Below are 14091 nucleotides of genomic sequence, written 5' to 3' on the forward strand. Positions count from 1 at the left end.
ATTTGCCAGAGCTTCGGACTTGGTGTGAAAATCGCAGAGAATCGCAGAGGAGGGGCGGCCGCCCACAATATTTTAATTTCTTTTTCAGAAATTGTACAATTAAATTTCCGATTTGCCAGCGCTTAGGTACTTGGTGTGAGAATCGCAGAGGAGGGCGAGCGCCCACAATATTTTAATTTCTTTTTCAGAAATTTCACAATTTAATTCTCCATTTGCCAGCGCTTAGATACTTCTTTGTGTGAGAATCGCAGAGGAACGGGGCCACAATATTATAATTTCTTTTTCAGAAATTTCACAATTTAATTATCCATTTTCCAGCGCTTAGAGGTACTTGGTGTGAGCATCGCAGAGAAAGGCGGGCACCCACAGTATTATAATTTCTTTCTCAGAAATTTCACAATTTTATTCTCCATTTGCCAGCGCTTAGAGGTACTTGGTGTGAGAATGGCAGAGAAAGGCGGGCATCCACAATATTATAATTTCTTTCTCAGAAACTTCACAATATTATTTTGCATTTTCCAGCGCTTAGGTACTTGGTGTGAGAATCGCAGAGGAACGGGGCCACAATATTTTAATTTCTTTTTCAGAAATTTCACAATTTAATTATCCATTTTCCAGCGCTTAGAGGTACTTGGTGTGAGCATCGCAGAGAAAGGCGGGCACCCACAATATTATAATTTCTTTCTCAGAAATTTCACAATTTAATTTTCGATTTGCCAGCGCTTAGGTACTTGGTGTGAGAATCGCAGAGAAAGGCGGGCACCCACAATATTACAATTTCTTTCTCAGAAATTTCACAATTTTATTCTCCATTTGCCAGCGCTTAGGTACTTCTTGGTGTGAGAATCGCAGAGAATTTCTTTTTCAGAAACTTCACAATTTAAATCTCCATTTGCCCGCGCTTAGAGGTACTTGGTGTGAGAATCGCAGAGGAACGGGGCCACAATATTATAATTTCTTTTTCAGAAATTTCACAATTTAATTCTCCATTTTCCAGCGCTTAGAGGTACTTGGTGTGAGCATCGCAGAGAAAGGCGGGCACCCACAGTATTATAATTTCTTTCTCAGAAATTTCACAATTTTATTCTCCATTTGCCAGCGCTTAGAGGTACTTGGTGTGAGAATGGCAGAGAAAGGCGGGTATCCACAATATTATAATTTCTTTCTCAGAAACTTCACAATATTATTTTGCATTTTCCAGCGCTTAGGTACTTGGTGTGAGAATCGCAGAGGAACGGGGCCACAATATTTTAATTTCTTTTTCAGAAATTTCACAATTTAATTATCCATTTTCCAGCGCTTAGAGGTACTTGGTGTGAGCATCGCAGAGAAAGGCGGGCACCCACAATATTATAATTTCTTTCTCAGAAATTTCACAATTTAATTTTCGATTTGCCAGCGCTTAGGTACTTGGTGTGAGAATCGCAGAGAAAGGCGGGCACCCACAATATTACAATTTCTTTCTCAGAAATTTCACAATTTTATTCTCCATTTGCCAGCGCTTAGGTACTTCTTGGTGTGAGAATCGCAGAAGAGGGGCGGGCGCCCACAATATTATAATTTCTTTTTCAGAAACTTCACAATTTAAATCTCCATTTGCCCGCGCTTTGGTACTTGGTGTGAGAATCGCAGAAGAGGGGCGGGCGGCCACAATATTTTAATTTCTTTTTCAGAATTTTCACAATTTAATTCTCCATTGGCCAGCGCTTAGAGGTACTTGGTGTGAGAATCGCAGAGAAAGGCGGGCACCCACAATATTACAATTTCTTTCAAAGAAATTTCACAATTTTATTCTCCTTTTGCCAGCGCTTAGGAACTTCTTGGTGTGAGAATCGCAGAGGAACGGGGCCCCAATATTTTAATTTTATTTCTCAGAAATTTCGCAAATTTATTTCTCCATTTGCCAGAGCTTAGGACTTGGTGTGAAAATCGCAGAGAATCGCAGAGGAGGGCGGGTGCCCACAATATTTTAATTTCTTTTTCAGAAATTGCACAATTTAATCTTCGATTTGCCAGCGCTTAGGTACTTGGTGTGAGAATCGAAGAGGAACGGGGCCACAAAATTTTAATGTCATTTCTCAGAAATTTCACAATTTATTTCTCCATTTGCCAGAGCTTCGGACTTGGTGTGAAAATCGCAGAGAATCGCAGAGGAGGGGCGGCCGCCCACAATATTTTAATTTCTTTTTCAGAAATTTCACAATTTAATTTTCAATTTGCCAGCGCTTAGGTACTTGGTGTGAGAATCGCAGAGGAGGGCGAGCGCCCACAATATTTTAATTTCTTTTTCAGAAATTTGACAATTTAATTTTCGATTTGCCAGCGCTTAGGTACTTGGTGTGAGAATCGCAGAGGAACGGGGCCATAATATTTTAATTTCTTTTTCAGAAATTTCACAATTTAATTTTCGATTTGCCAGCACTTAGGTACTTGGTGTGAGAATCGCAGAGGAACGGGGCCCCAATATTTTAATTTTATTTCTCAGAAATTTCGCAAATTTATTTCTCCATTTGCCAGAGCTTAGGACTTGGTGTGAAAATCGCAGAGAATCGCAGAGGAGGGCGGGTGCCCACAATATTTTAATTTCTTTTTAAGAAATTGTACAATTTAATTTTCGATTTGCCAGCGCTTAGGTACTTGGTGTGAGAATCGCAGAGGAACGGGCCCACAATATTTTAATTTCTTTTTCAGAAATTGCACAATTTAATTCTCCATTTGCCAGTGGTTAGGTACTTGGTGTGAGAATCGCAGAGGAACGGGGCCACAATATTATAATTTCTTTTTCAGAAACTTCACAATTTAATTCTCCATTTTCCAGCGCTTAGGTACTTGGTGTGAGAATCGCAGAGGAACGGGGCCACAATATTTTAATTTTTTTTCAGAAATTTTACAATTTAATTTTCGATTTGCCAGCGCTTAGAGGTACTTTGTGTGAGAATCGCAGAAAAGGGTGAGTATCCACAATATTATAATTTCTTTCTCAGAAATTTCGCAATTTAATTTTCGATTTGCCAGCGCTTTGGTACTTGGTGTGAGAATCGCAGAAGAGGGGCGGGCGGCCACAATATTATAATTTCTTTTTCAGAAACTTCACAATTTTATTCTCCATTTGCCAGCGCTTAGGTACTTGGTGTGAGAATCGCAGAGGAGGGCGAGCGCCCACAATATTTTAATTTCTTTTTCAGAAATTTCACAATTTAATTCTCCATTTTCCAGCGCTTAGGTACTTGGTGTGAGAATCGCAGAGGAACGGGGCCCCAATATTTTAATTTCATATCTCAGAAATTTCACAAATTTATTTCTCCATTTGCCAGAGCTTAGGACTTGGTGTGAAAATCGCAGAGAATCGCAGAGGAGGGCGGGTGCCCACAATATTTTAATTTCTTTTTCAGAAATTGCACAATTTGATCTTCGATTCAGCGCTTAGGTACTTGATGTGAGAATCGCAGAGGAACGGGGCCACAATATTATAATTTCTTTTTCAGAAACTTCACAATTTAATTCTCCATTTTCCAGCGCTTAGGTACTTGGTGTGAGCATCGCAGAGGAACGGGGCCACAATGTTTTAATTTTTTTTTCAGAAATTTCACAATTTAATTTTCGATTTGCCAGCGCTTAGGTACTTGGTGTGAGAATCGCAGAGAAAGGCGGGCACCCACAATATTATAATTTCTTTCTCAGAAATTTCACAATTTAATTTTCGATTTGCCAGCGCTTAGGTACTTGGTGTGAGAATCGCAGAGAAAGGCGGGCACCCACAATATTACAATTTCTTTCAAAGAAATTTCACAATTTTATTCTCCTTTTGCCAGCGCTTAGGTACTTCTTGGTGTGAGAATCGCAGAGGAACGGGGCCACAATATTTTAATTTCATTTCTCAGAAATTTCACAATTTATTTTTCCATTTGCCAGAGTATAGGACTTTGTGTGAAAATCGCAGAGAATCGCAGAGGAGGGCGGGTGCCCACAATATTTTAATTTCTTTTTAAGAAATTTCACAATTTAATTTTCGATTTGCCAGCGCTTACGTACTTGATGTGAGAATCGCAGAGGAGGGCGGGTGCCCACAATATTTTAATTTCTTTTTCAGAAATTTCACAATTTAATTTTCGATTTGGTAGCGCTTAGAGGTACTTGGTGTGAGAATCGCAGAGGAGGGCGAGCGCCCACAATATTTTAATTTCTTTTTCAGAAATTTAACAATTTAATTTTCGATTTGCCAGCGCTTAGGTACTTGGTGTGAGAATCGCAGAGGAGGGCGAGCGCCCACAATATTTTAATTTCTTTTTCAGAAATTTCACAATTTAATTCTCCATTTGCCAGCGCTTAGGTACTTCTTTGTGTGAGAATCGCAGAGGAACGGGGCCACAATATTATAATTTCTTTTTCAGAAATTTCACAATTTAATTCTCCATTTTCCAGCGCTTAGAGGTACTTGGTGTGAGCATCGCAGAGAAAGGCGGGCACCCACAGTATTATAATTTCTTTCTCAGAAATTTCACAATTTTATTCTCCATTTGCCAGCGCTTAGAGGTACTTGGTGTGAGAATGGCAGAGAAAGGCGGGCATCCACAATATTATAATTTCTTTCTCAGAAACTTCACAATATTATTTTGCATTTTCCAGCGCTTAGGTACTTGGTGTGAGAATCGCAGAGGAGGGGCGGGCGCCCACAATATTTTAATTTCTATTTCAGAAATTTAACAATTTAATTTTCGATTTGCCAGCGCTTAGGTACTTGGTGTGAGAATCGCAGAGGAGGGCGAGCGCCCACAATATTTTAATTTCTTTTTTTTCAGAAATTTCACAATTTAATTCTCCATTTGCCAGCCCTTAGGTACTTCTTGGTGTGAGAATCGCAGAGGAACGGGGCCACAATATTTTAATTTCATTTCTCAGAAATTTCACAAATTATTTCTCCATTTGCCAGAGCTTAGGACTTGGTGTGAAAATCGCAGAGAATCGCAGAGGAGGGCGGGCGCCCACAATATTTTAATTTCTTTTTCAGAAACTTCACAATTTAATTTTGCATTTGCCAGCGCTTAGGTACTTGGTGTGAGAATCGCAGAGGAACGGGGCCACAAGATTTTAATGTCATTTCTCAGAAATTTCACAATTTATTTCTCCATTTGCCAGAGCTTAGGACTTGGTGTTAAAATCGCAGAGAATCGCAAAGGAGGGCGGGTGCCCACAATATTTTAATTTCTTTTTCAGAAATTGTACAATTTAATTTTCGATTTGCCAGCGCTTAGGTACTTGGTGTGAGAATCGCAGAGGAGGGCGAGCGCCCACAATATTTTAATTTCTTTTTCAGAAATTTCACAATTTAATTCTCCATTTGCCAGCGCTTAGGTACTTCTTTGTGTGAGAATCGCAGAGGAACGGGGCCACAATATTATAATTTCTTTTTCAGAAATTTCACAATTTAATTCTCCATTTTCCAGCGCTTAGAGGTACTTGGTGTGAGCATCGCAGAGAAAGGCGGGCACCCACAGTATTATAATTTCTTTCTCAGAAATTTCACAATTTTATTCGCCATTTGCCAGCGCTTAGAGGTACTTGGTGTGAGAATGGCAGAGAAAGGCAGGCATCCACAATATTATAATTTCTTTCTCAGAAACTTCACAATATTATTTTGCATTTTCCAGCGCTTAGGTACTTGGTGTGAGAATCGCAGAGGAACGGGGCCACAATATTTTAATTTCTTTTTCAGAAATTTCACAATTTAATTATCCATTTTCCAGCGCTTAGAGGTACTTGGTGTGAGCATCGCAGAGAAAGGCGGGCACCCACAATATTATAATTTCTTTCTCAGAAATTTCACAATTTAATTTTCGATTTACCAGCGCTTAGGTACTTGGTGTGAGAATCGCAGAGAAAGGCGGGCACCCACAATATTACAATTTCTTTCTCAGAAATTTCACAATTTTATTCTCCATTTGCCAGCGCTTAGGTACTTCTTGGTGTGAGAATCGCAGAAGAGGGGCGGGCGCCCACAATATTATAATTTCTTTTTCAGAAACTTCACAATTTAAGTCTCCATTTGCCCGCGCTTAGAGGTACTTGGTGTGAGAATCGCAGAGGAGAGCGGGCGCCCACAATATTTTAATTTCTTTTTCAGAAATTTCACAATTTAATTCTCCATTGGCCAGCGCTTAGAGGTACTTGGTGTGAGAATCGCAGAGAAAGGCGGGCACCCACAATATTACAATTTCTTTCAAAGAAATTTCACAATTTTATTCTCCTTTTGCCAGCGCTTAGGTACTTCTTGGTGTGAGAATCGCAGAGGAACGGGGCCCCAATATTTTAATTTCATTTCTCAGAAATTTCGCAAATTTATTTCTCCATTTGCCAGAGCTTAGGACTTGGTGTGAAAATCGCAGAGAATCGCAGAGGAGGGCGGGTGCCCACAATATTTTAATTTCTTTTTCAGAAATTGCACAATTTAATTCTCCATTTGCCAGTGGTTAGGTACTTGGTGTGAGAATCGCAGAGGAACGGGGCCACAATATTATAATTTCTTTTTCAGAAACTTCACAATTTAATTCTCCATTTTCCAGCGCTTAGGTACTTGGTGTGAGAATCGCAGAGGAACGGGGCCACAATATTTTAATTTTTTTTCAGAAATTTTACAATTTAATTTTCGATTTGCCAGCGCTTAGAGGTACTTTGTGTGAGAATCGCAGAAAAGGGTGAGTATCCACAATATTATAATTTCTTTCTCAGAAATTTCGCAATTTAATTTTCGATTTGCCAGCGCTTTGGTACTTGGTGTGAGAATCGCAGAAGAGGGGCGGGCGGCCACAATATTATAATTTCTTTTTCAGAAACTTCACAATTTTATTCTCCATTTGCCAGCGCTTAGGTACTTGGTGTGAGAATCGCAGAGGAGGGCGAGCGCCCACAATATTTTAATTTCTTTTTCAGAAATTTCACAATTTAATTCTCCATTTTCCAGCGCTTAGGTACTTGGTGTGAGAATCGCAGAGGAACGGGGCCCCAATATTTTAATTTCATTTCTCAGAAATTTCACAAATTTATTTCTCCATTTGCCAGAGCTTAGGACTTGGTGTGAAAATCGCAGAGAATCGCAGAGAAGGGCGGGTGCCCACAATATTTTAATTTCTTTTTCAGAAATTGCACAATTTGATCTTCGATTCAGCGCTTAGGTACTTGATGTGAGAATCGCAGAGGAGGGCGGGTGCCCACAATATTTTAATTTCTTTTTCAGAAATTTCACAATTTAATTTTCGATTTGGTAGCGCTTAGAGGTACTTGGTGTGAGAATCGCAGAGGAACGGGGCCACAATATTATAATTTCTTTTTCAGAAACTTCACAATTTAATTCTCCATTTTCCAGCGCTTAGGTACTTGGTGTGAGAATCGCAGAGGAACGGGGCCACAATGTTTTAATTTTTTTTTCAGAAATTTCACAATTTAATTTTCGATTTGCCAGCGCTTAGGTACTTGGTGTGAGAATCGCAGAGAAAGGCGGGCACCCACAATATTATAATTTCTTTCTCAGAAATTTCACAATTTAATTTTCGATTTGCCAGCGCTTAGGTACTTGGTGTGAGAATAGCAGAGAAAGGCGGGCACCCACAATATTACAATTTCTTTCAAAGAAATTTCACAATTTTATTCTCCTTTTGCCAGCGCTTAGGTACTTCTTGGTGTGAGAATCGCAGAGGAACGGGGCCACAATATTTTAATTTCATTTCTCAGAAATTTCACAATTTATTTTTCCATTTGCCAGAGTATAGGACTTTGTGTGAAAATCGCAGAGAATCGCAGAGGAGGGCGGGTGCCCACAATATTTTAATTTCTTTTTAAGAAATTTCACAATTTAATTTTCGATTTGCCAGCGCTTACGTACTTGATGTGAGAATCGCAGAGGAGGGCGGGTGCCCACAATATTTTAATTTCTTTTTCAGAAATTTCACAATTTAATTTTCGATTTGGTAGCGCTTAGAGGTACTTGGTGTGAGAATCGCAGAGGAGGGCGAGCGCCCACAATATTTTAATTTCTTTTTCAGAAATTTAACAATTTAATTTTCGATTTGCCAGCGCTTAGGTACTTGGTGTGAGAATCGCAGAGGAGGGCGAGCGCCCACAATATTTTAATTTCTTTTTCAGAAATTTCACAATTTAATTCTCCATTTGCCAGCGCTTAGGTACTTCTTTGTGTGAGAATCGCAGAGGAACGGGGCCACAATATTATAATTTCTTTTTCAGAAATTTCACAATTTAATTCTCCATTTTCCAGCGCTTAGAGGTACTTGGTGTGAGCATCGCAGAGAAAGGCGGGCACCCACAGTATTATAATTTCTTTCTCAGAAATTTCACAATTTTATTCTCCATTTGCCAGCGCTTAGAGGTACTTGGTGTGAGAATGGCAGAGAAAGGCGGGCATCCACAATATTATAATTTCTTTCTCAGAAACTTCACAATATTATTTTGCATTTTCCAGCGCTTAGGTACTTGGTGTGAGAATCGCAGAGGAGGGGCGGGCGCCCACAATATTTTAATTTCTATTTCAGAAATTTAACAATTTAATTTTCGATTTGCCAGCGCTTAGGTACTTGGTGTGAGAATCGCAGAGGAGGGCGAGCGCCCACAATATTTTAATTTCTTTTTTTTCAGAAATTTCACAATTTAATTCTCCATTTGCCAGCCCTTAGGTACTTCTTGGTGTGAGAATCGCAGAGGAACGGGGCCACAATATTTTAATTTCATTTCTCAGAAATTTCACAAATTATTTCTCCATTTGCCAGAGCTTAGGACTTGGTGTGAAAATCGCAGAGAATCGCAGAGGAGGGCGGGCGCCCACAATATTTTAATTTCTTTTTCAGAAACTTCACAATTTAATTTTGCATTTGCCAGCGCTTAGGTACTTGGTGTGAGAATCGCAGAGGAACGGGGCCACAAGATTTTAATGTCATTTCTCAGAAATTTCACAATTTATTTCTCCATTTGCCAGAGCTTAGGACTTGGTGTTAAAATCGCAGAGAATCGCAAAGGAGGGCGGGTGCCCACAATATTTTAATTTCTTTTTCAGAAATTGTACAATTTAATTTTCGATTTGCCAGCGCTTAGGTACTTGGTGTGAGAATCGCAGAGGAGGGCGAGCGCCCACAATATTTTAATTTCTTTTTCAGAAATTTCACAATTTAATTCTCCATTTGCCAGCGCTTAGGTACTTCTTTGTGTGAGAATCGCAGAGGAACGGGGCCACAATATTATAATTTCTTTTTCAGAAATTTCACAATTTAATTCTCCATTTTCCAGCGCTTAGAGGTACTTGGTGTGAGCATCGCAGAGAAAGGCGGGCACCCACAGTATTATAATTTCTTTCTCAGAAATTTCACAATTTTATTCGCCATTTGCCAGCGCTTAGAGGTACTTGGTGTGAGAATGGCAGAGAAAGGCGGGCATCCACAATATTATAATTTCTTTCTCAGAAACTTCACAATATTATTTTGCATTTTCCAGCGCTTAGGTACTTGGTGTGAGAATCGCAGAGGAACGGGGCCACAATATTTTAATTTCTTTCTCAGAAACTTCACAATTTTATTTTGCATTTGCCAGCGCTTAGGTACTTGGTGTGAGAATCGCAGAGGAACGGGCCATAATATTTTAATTTCTTTTTCAGAAATTTCACAATTTAATTTTCGATTTGCCAGCACTTAGGTACTTGGTGTGAAAATCGCAGAGGAACGGGGCGACAATATTTTAATTTCATTTCTCAGAAATTTCACAATTTATTTCTCCATTTGCCAGAGTATAGGACTTCGTGTGAAAATCGCAGATAATCGCAGAGGAGGGTGCCCACAATATTTTAATTTCTTTTTAAGAAATTGTACAATTTAATTTTCGATTTGCCAGCGCTTAGGTACTTGGTGTGAGAATCGCAGAGGAACGGGGCCACAATATTATAATTTCTCTTTCAGAAACTTCACAATTTAATTCTCCATTTTCCAGCGCTTAGGTACTTGGTGTGAGAATCGCAGAGGAACGGGCCCACAATATTTTAATTTCTTTTTCAGAAATTTCACAATTTAATTCTGCATTTGCCAGCGCTTAGGTACTTCTTGGTGTGAGAATCGCAGAGGAGGGCGGGCGCCCACAATATTTAAATTTCTTTTTCAGAATTTTCACAATTTAATTCTCCTTTTGCCAGCGCTTAGGTACTTGGTGTAAAAATCGCAGAGGAACGGGGCCACAATATTTTAATTTCATTTCTCAGAAATTTCACAATTTATTTCTCCATTTGCCAGAGTATAGGACTTGGTGTGAAAATCGCAGAGAATCGCAGAGGAGGGCGGGTGCCCACAATATTTTAATTTCTTTTTCAGAAATTTCACAATTTAATTTTCGATTTGCCAGCGCTTTGGTACTTGGTGTGAGAATCGCAGAGGAGGGCGGGTGCCCACAATATTTTAATTTCTTTTTCAGAAATTTCACAATTTAATTTTCGATTTGGTAGCGCTTAGAGGTACTTGGTGTGAGAATCGCAGAGAAAGGCGGGCACCCACAATATTATAATTTCTTTCTCAGAAACTTCACAATTTTATTTTGCATTTGCCAGCGCTTAGGTACTTGGTGTGAGAATCGCAGAGGAACGGGGCCACAATATTTTAATTTTTTTTTCAGAAATTTCACAATTTAATTTTCGAATTGCCAGCGCTTAGGTTCTTGGTGTGAGAATCGCAGAGGAAGGGCGAGCTTCCACAATATTATAATTTCTTTCTCAGAAATTTCACAATTTAATTTTCGATTTGCCTGCGCTTTGGTACTTGGTGTGAGAATCGCAGAAGAAGGGCGGGCGGCCACAATATTATAATTTCTTTTTCAGAAACTTCACAATTTAATTTTGCATTTGCCAGCGCTTTGGTACTTGGTGTGAGAATCGAAGAGGAGTGGCGGCCGCCCACAATATTTTAATTTCTTTTTCAGAAATTTCACAATTTAATTTTCGATTTGCCAGCGCTTAGAGGTACTTGGTGTGAGAATCGCAGAGAAAGGCGGGCACCCATAATATTATAATTTCTTTCTCAGAAACTTCACAATTTTATTTTGCATTTGCCAGCGCTTAGGTACTTGGTGTGAGAATCGCAGAGGAACGGGGCCACAATATTTTAATTTCTTGTTCAGAAATTTCACAATTTAATTTTCGATTTGCCAGCGCTTAGAGGTACTTGGTGTGAAAATCGCAGAGGAGGGCGGGTGCCCACAATATTTTAATTTCTTTTTCAGAAATTTCACAATTTAATTATCCATTGGCCAGCGCTTAGAGGTACTTGGTGTGAGAATCGCAGAGAAAGGCGGGCACCCACAATATTTTAATTTCTTTTTCAGAAATTTCACAATTTAATTTTCGATTTGCCAGCGCTTAGGTACTTGGTGTGAGAATCGCAGAGGAGCGGCGGGCGCCCACAATATTTTAATTTCTTTTTCAGAAATTTCACAATTTAATTTTCGATTTGCCAGCGCTTAGGTTCTTGGTGTGAGAATCTCAGAGGAGGGCGGGTGCCCACAATATTTTAATTTTTTTTCAGAAATTTCACAATTTAATTTTTGATTTGCCTGCGCTTAGAGGTACTTGGTGTGAGAATCGCAGAGAAGGGCGAGTATCCACAATATTATAATTTCTTTCTCAGAAATTTCACAATTTAATTTTCGATTTGCCAGAGCTTAGGACTTGGTGTTAAAATCGCAGAGAATCGCAAAGGAGGGCGGGTGCCCACAATATTTTAATTTCTTTTTCAGAAATTGTACAATTTAATTTTCGATTTGCCAGCGCTTAGGTACTTGGTGTGAGAATCGCAGAGGAGGGCGAGCGCCCACAATATTTTAATTTCTTTTTCAGAAATTTCACAATTTAATTCTCCATTTGCCAGCGCTTAGGTACTTCTTTGTGTGAGAATCGCAGAGGAACGGGGCCACAATATTATAATTTCTTTTTCAGAAATTTCACAATTTAATTCTCCATTTTCCAGCGCTTAGAGGTACTTGGTGTGAGCATCGCAGAGAAAGGCGGGCACCCACAGTATTATAATTTCTTTCTCAGAAATTTCACAATTTTATTCGCCATTTGCCAGCGCTTAGAGGTACTTGGTGTGAGAATGGCAGAGAAAGGCGGGCATCCACAATATTATAATTTCTTTCTCAGAAACTTCACAATATTATTTTGCATTTTCCAGCGCTTAGGTACTTGGTGTGAGAATCGCAGAGGAACGGGGCCACAATATTTTAATTTCTTTCTCAGAAACTTCACAATTTTATTTTGCATTTGCCAGCGCTTAGGTACTTGGTGTGAGAATCGCAGAGGAACGGGCCATAATATTTTAATTTCTTTTTCAGAAATTTCACAATTTAATTTTCGATTTGCCAGCACTTAGGTACTTGGTGTGAAAATCGCAGAGGAACGGGGCGACAATATTTTAATTTCATTTCTCAGAAATTTCACAATTTATTTCTCCATTTGCCAGAGTATAGGACTTCGTGTGAAAATCGCAGATAATCGCAGAGGAGGGTGCCCACAATATTTTAATTTCTTTTTAAGAAATTGTACAATTTAATTTTCGATTTGCCAGCGCTTAGGTACTTGGTGTGAGAATCGCAGAGGAACGGGGCCACAATATTATAATTTCTCTTTCAGAAACTTCACAATTTAATTCTCCATTTTCCAGCGCTTAGGTACTTGGTGTGAGAATCGCAGAGGAACGGGCCCACAATATTTTAATTTCTTTTTCAGAAATTTCACAATTTAATTCTGCATTTGCCAGCGCTTAGGTACTTCTTGGTGTGAGAATCGCAGAGGAGGGCGGGCGCCCACAATATTTAAATTTCTTTTTCAGAATTTTCACAATTTAATTCTCCTTTTGCCAGCGCTTAGGTACTTGGTGTAAAAATCGCAGAGGAACGGGGCCACAATATTTTAATTTCATTTCTCAGAAATTTCACAATTTATTTCTCCATTTGCCAGAGTATAGGACTTGGTGTGAAAATCGCAGAGAATCGCAGAGGAGGGCGGGTGCCCACAATATTTTAATTTCTTTTTCAGAAATTTCACAATTTAATTTTCGATTTGCCAGCGCTTTGGTACTTGGTGTGAGAATCGCAGAGGAGGGCGGGTGCCCACAATATTTTAATTTCTTTTTCAGAAATTTCACAATTTAATTTTCGATTTGGTAGCGCTTAGAGGTACTTGGTGTGAGAATCGCAGAGAAAGGCGGGCACCCACAATATTATAATTTCTTTCTCAGAAACTTCACAATTTTATTTTGCATTTGCCAGCGCTTAGGTACTTGGTGTGAGAATCGCAGAGGAACGGGGCCACAATATTTTAATTTTTTTTTCAGAAATTTCACAATTTAATTTTCGAATTGCCAGCGCTTAGGTTCTTGGTGTGAGAATCGCAGAGGAAGGGCGAGCTTCCACAATATTATAATTTCTTTCTCAGAAATTTCACAATTTAATTTTCGATTTGCCTGCGCTTTGGTACTTGGTGTGAGAATCGCAGAAGAAGGGCGGGCGGCCACAATATTATAATTTCTTTTTCAGAAACTTCACAATTTAATTTTGCATTTGCCAGCGCTTTGGTACTTGGTGTGAGAATCGAAGAGGAGTGGCGGCCGCCCACAATATTTTAATTTCTTTTTCAGAAATTTCACAATTTAATTTTCGATTTGCCAGCGCTTAGAGGTACTTGGTGTGAGAATCGCAGAGAAAGGCGGGCACCCATAATATTATAATTTCTTTCTCAGAAACTTCACAATTTTATTTTGCATTTGCCAGCGCTTAGGTACTTGGTGTGAGAATCGCAGAGGAACGGGGCCACAATATTTTAATTTCTTGTTCAGAAATTTCACAATTTAATTTTCGATTTGCCAGCGCTTAGAGGTACTTGGTGTGAAAATCGCAGAGGAGGGCGGGTGCCCACAATATTTTAATTTCTTTTTCAGAAATTTCACAATTTAATTATCCATTGGCCAGCGCTTAGAGGTACTTGGTGTGAGAATCGCAGAGAAAGGCGGGCACCCACAATATTTTAATTTCTTTTTCAGAAATTTCACAATTTAATTTTCG

This window comes from Scaptodrosophila lebanonensis, unplaced genomic scaffold (genome assembly GCF_003285725.1).
Source record: "Scaptodrosophila lebanonensis strain 11010-0011.00,11010-0021.00 unplaced genomic scaffold, SlebRS2 tig00000174-arrow-arrow-pilon, whole genome shotgun sequence".
NCBI lineage: Eukaryota > Metazoa > Arthropoda > Insecta > Diptera > Drosophilidae > Scaptodrosophila > Scaptodrosophila lebanonensis.